The following is a 5,667-nucleotide window of genomic DNA, read 5'->3' as shown; positions in this document are numbered from 1 at the left end:
AATGTACAGGGTGATCCAGTGCCTAGCTAGCCCCAGAGCTAATGAGCAGTAGTAGTAGTGTGAAGTTAGTTTTGACATCCCTCATCCCTCTTGTGTGCCCTACACAGCCAGCAGCTCAGCCACATTGAGGCCTGCAGTTTCCTCTGGCTTTGTGCACCATGGATGAGATCCACCTGGACCCTCGCCCCAATCTTTCAGTTGCTCAGAGGAGGCTCTGGAGCTTGGTTCTGACTTTGTCAGCGTTTTCCTGTGAGCTCGCACTGGGACTGCGATTTGCAGATTCCCATCTGTGGCCAGGCCATGCACAATGTGGTTACGCTTTGCTCTCTCCTTGTGTCTTTCCGGATGTCTGCCATCTGGCAGGCCCTACTCCCATTTGCAGTCCTCTCCAATGAGGGTGACGGATTTGCTTGCCACCAGCCACACAAACGCACACATTGTGTGCCTGTGTGCCTCTGGCTGTGTGCCTGGCTTCTCCCAGCTATAGCATAGCCCACCCATTCTGTACATTTCAACCCTGATGCATAATCAACTTAATATACAATAATAATTCCTTCCTATTTCAAAACAATCTTGCCCTTCTTGCTACCACTTCATTAATTTATTTGGCTGAGTTCCACAATGGCTTTTCCAAGCTGCAAACATCAGCCCTATTCTCTCTGGGTATCTCTAAACTGGGTTCAATTAGGATCAAGAATACATTTTTTTTTAACATATTTTGTGGTTGCACCCCTCAGATTGCAGCATAGGCTTGGAGTGTGCAAGGTGGGATCCTGCCATGTGACACTTACCAAGGGGGTCTCCACAGCCACTGATATGCACTCATAAAAGCCCCAGTGATGGGTACTCCATAGGGGCATTGGCTCTGCCTCTATCACCCTTCTTATAGCTTTGCAATGCTTGTCCTTCCAGACAAAGCTGCAGCAAACTCTCCTTCATGGACTGATTTGAGGGTTGGAATCTGGCTTGTTGTGGTAGGAATGCAACAAGACAGAAAGAAAACTAGGAATCTCTCCTTGGCAAAGAGGAAAAGATCTGAGGCTCACTCCATCCACAGCATGAAGCAAATGCTCAACTAGAATGAAGAGGGATAAGCAAGAAGCTACGGGTTATAACCAGAAACTTCAAGACTTTCAAAACTATCTTTTAGAAACATTACTTCTTCAGTGCTTTGTGTTAAACCATGAGAGTGTCAGCAAATACATTTTATGGTACAAGCAGCAAACTGCAGTATTCTGATCTTCTCTCATGACCAGAAAGCTAACAGTTATCACACCTCTGGCCACTGAGGTTCTGGTTTTGTTCTGCTTTTAATGAAAAACTGAACAGGAAAGGACAGTGGTGGCCTGAATAGATAGATGTTGGCTGCTTGTTGCTTTGCCTCTTTCCCACAGCTCTCTTCAGACAGTCATACAGCACTCAAAGCATTTCAGGGGCTGTGAGGAGGGATCCTGGCATCCCCCTGCCCATTCAGAACACATTAGTTATTTCTTACCCCTGTCACAGGATCCTAGGCCTATCCACTGAATCAGCTCTGGTATTTTTCTCTAACTGTAGTTTTTCTGGTGTGCTCCTGTGCTTCAGAGCCCTACTGTGGCTGGCACAGAGCAGTTATTGTATTTACTGCCTTCACAGTAGGCTGTGGGAAACAATCTGCTGGTGGTGATCCTGGCCCAGCCACTTAGCGTGTGCTCTCAAAAACGCAACCAGGCACTGTCATCAAGGTCATCTAGCCACACTTTCAGTGAAAATGACAAATAAACCTCCCTGTGTTGACCAAAAGGCATTGCAAAAGTCACACTGCAGAAGAAGAGCAGAAAGAAAAAGGCAGTGTTTGCCTGACCTGGACTCCAGCAGGAATTTGATCTTTTCTTAATAATACTTCGTGTAAGTCTCTACAAGCTGCCATGGACATCACTCCATCATTGCTCACTGTAGTCCTGCTGTGCAAGGCTGCAGCTTCTTCAGCACCAGCAGATTCATGGCTGCTGACAGCCATACTACCAAACACCAGCACAGGGCTGGGCACCACGTTCTTCCCTCTTCAGACTATCTGGAAAAACAGGTACCTATAAGCTGTGATCTACAAATTCTGGCTTCTTTTGTTTCTCTCCAAAGCTGGGTCCCTTCTCACTGTTAAGCTGTTGTCTGTAGTTCCTTGGAATTCCTTCTCAAGGCATTTTTGCAATTTCCCTAATTCCTCACCACTGATCATGTCTGTGAGCAACCCAAACCCTTGGATTTATTTCTTTTTAGGTTACTGGATGTCTAACAGCTGCTCACCACTGGTTCCTCCTCTGGGCTCCATAGAGATTATGAATCTTTAAGAGTACCCTGAGCCTTCTGTACCAGCACAGCTTGTTTTTCAGCTAACTGGGCTGTCAAATCAGCTAAACTGGATTTCTTCTTGGCAGACCTTGATTCTGCAGCTACTGCATCCACTTGTGAACCGCATTTCTATTCACAAATAGATGAAATGATTTCTCCACTTTGAGTGTTTATAACAGCAATAATTTTGGATTAGGTGATTGTTCATATTAATAGTGAAATGAATGTTCTTTTCTTGAACACCTCCAGGGACTGTGAATCTCTATGTTCCTAGGCAGCCTGCTCCAAAGCCTCGCCACCTTCTGAGAAGAATTTTTTTCCTAATATCCAGCCTGAACCTCCCCTGGTGCAACTTAAGGCCATTCCCTCATCCTATTGCTGTTACCTGAAGAAGAGACCAACCCTCACCTCACCACAAACTCCTTTCAGTGCGTTGTGGAGAGCGCTAAAGTCTCCCCCGAGCCTCCTCCAGACTGTACAGTCCCATCTTCCTCAGCTGCTCCCCATAGTACTTGTGCTCCAGACCCCTCACAGCTTCACTGACTTTCTCTGGACACACTCCATGGCCTCAATATCTTTCTTGTAGTGAGTGCCCCAAAACTGAACACAGTACTCAAAGTGTGGCCTCACCAGTGCTGAATACAGAGGAATGGTCATCTTCCTGCTCCTGCTGGCTGCACTGTTTCTGATACAAGCAAAGACTGGAGCTGGAGAAACCCCAGCCCACAAAGAAACTTGGTGTCTTTAGGAAATCAGCCATGAGGCTGAGCTTGTTTGTGCTCTTGGGCTGTACCTGTACAAGCTCAGCCCTCCTATGCAGCCTTTCAGATTAAGCTCCTGTATGCCAGTCAAGCAAAGTGTACAATTTGCTCCTATTCAGCATAATCATAGGCTGTCCCCGTGCCTGGAACAATTTAATGAATACCTTGGGACCTATGCTGCTGTCAGATCACAATACCACCTTTCACAAAAGCTCTCACCACTGTTGCTATTGCTGGTTGTGACACTGTGAAGAACCTCCTGAGCTCCAGACAGGTATGATATCAGGTGTCCTGATATCATAAATGTATTTATTCAAGCTGCACCAACCTGCAGTAACCACACAGAGAAATATCCTCTCTGACATTCTTATTTCTCAGATGCATTTTTAGGATAAAGGACCAGGAAAAGGTATTTTGTTATTTCCCATACAACAAAGAATGAGCCTTTTCTCATGTCCGTGTGGTATTAATGACTCTGGTGAAGCCATTGCACTGCCCTACCAAACCACAGTAGTTTCACAAGAAGGTTGCAGTGCAGTTTTGTGAAGGAGGAAGAAAATAGCTGGAGCCATACAGAGACAGGAAGGACTGCGCTGTCATCAAGGCAGGCTGCCTTCAGCAGCACTTCTCCTAAGTTTGAGGAACCACAAAACCAGAGCAATTTCAGCAGGTTTTCAATGAAGCCTGTGCTACTGAGAAGTATGAGACTCTTTGGTTTTGGAACAAGGAAAGGGATGGGCCAAAACTCCACGGGGAGACTTCAGATAAGCCATTTGCTTGAGACTTGAGGAGGGGCCCGGGAATGGACAGTGTCAACACTACGCCCCAAAACCCTGAGGTGCTCTTGCAGGGACATATTCTAAGGGGACGGTGACCCCTGGGTCTTACCATGCAGAAATCCAGGGCTTGGCAGGAACAGCCCGAGTACACGATGAATCTGTGCTGTAGACTGCAGGGGTGCACTGCACAGCTTCGTGCACATTCTGATGGGGAATTCCCCACACAGGGAAACCCTTGTGCAGTGAGCAGATGCTGCTCATATGGTCAGGTGCTAACTGCATCTCACATACCTTCAGGGGACACCACAGGGCCAGACTTCATGCTCAGAGGCTGTGCTGACTGGAGATGGGAACCCAGCCCTGCAGAGCATGAGCCCTGTTTGCAGTCAGTCCTTCCGCCTGCTTCCCATGGGCTGCAGTGAGTGTGCTCACTGCTTGGGCATATCTCCAGCATGCAGCATTTAACAGCCCATCTGGTTCTGGCCATTCCTCTAGCTTCTTTCCAGCCAGCAGTTCCTTTCACAGTCTCCCGAGTAACAAATCTTGTATTATCATCCTTATTATTACTGTGGTAGTGGTTGCTGGTGTAATTATTATTTGGTATGACTTTGGGGGCATTTTTGGGACTTCAGTGAATGGAACCAGCAAAGCATCTCCACAGGGCATGTGCCTGGGAAACACTCCTTACTGACCCAGTGGGCTGGAGTGTTCAGCAGCTTCTCCTTCTGGCAGCTGTAACAGGAAAGTTAGTTCTGCATCAGTTTCAAGTCTGGTTTTGCAGCATTTATTCTTCTTCTGCTTCCTCCTCCCCACCTTCGTTTTGGTAATGAAATAAAAAACAAACAAAACCAATGTACTGTAGGCTTTCCTCAATCGAATACACTTGCCCAAATAACTTTGTTCTGGTTTCATACAGCAACCCATAACTTCCTTGACATTGAAAATCAACTTTTAGTGCTCTGAACCCCAACAAGACATTCCAGGGACAGGGATGCTATTTCCAGCGCTGAAAAGGCTGCAGCCAATCAAGCAATCCATCCATATGCTGGGTTAGGATTGCCCTTGTTATTGAGGGTGGGCAGATTCAGGTGCAGAAAGCCAACCAAATGAATATGACACAATTTTTATTGATTTGCTCAGTGAGTTACTGCAAGTAAGTTTTCCTTGCGCTATTTATGGGGTTTCCCTCTTCTAAATGTTACCAAGGTCACTGTGGTGTAAAACACTAATTTGTTTGTGTAACCCCTGAGCAATGCATACAGAGCCAGATGTTATTTCAGAAACTACACTTGGGGAAGGTTTTCTAAAACCCGTACGTTAAAACGTCACGGCACAGTGATTCTTGCCATAACACTAACACGGCTGCCTCAGTGGCACTGAGCTTCTTGCCATGAAGGGAGGGTTGGGCTGCCCCAATGCACTGCTCCCACCCCATTAGATCCACCACTGCTCTGCACCTTGCAGTCTGATTGCTGGAGCTGTTTTTCATCACTTCATGGCAGCAGAAACAAAGGAATCAGTGGGCTTGGTATAATGACTGATTTAATTAAGATAAACTTGAGAAATCAGAACCTTGGGAGCACGGCAGAAAGCGAAAGAGTACACATTTTATGGTAATTAGTACAAATAGTAGTCTGCCTCCAAAAAATACTCCGCATTTTTCTCATAGCTTCTTCGGCAGATTAAAGTACAAGCCTAAACCTCTATGAATATTTACTTTGCACTGGCATTGTAACTTGGTAGCCTAACACCAATTTGCTGCATGCGATATGCAAAACATTACTGGACTCAGCACAGTA

This window comes from Lagopus leucura, unplaced genomic scaffold, assembly GCF_019238085.1.
Source record: "Lagopus leucura isolate 7727_CA_CO unplaced genomic scaffold, USGS_WTPT01 Super-Scaffold_100002, whole genome shotgun sequence".
In the NCBI taxonomy this organism is placed as follows: Eukaryota; Metazoa; Chordata; class Aves; order Galliformes; family Phasianidae; genus Lagopus; species Lagopus leucura.
Note: the sequence above shows the minus strand (reverse complement) of the source record.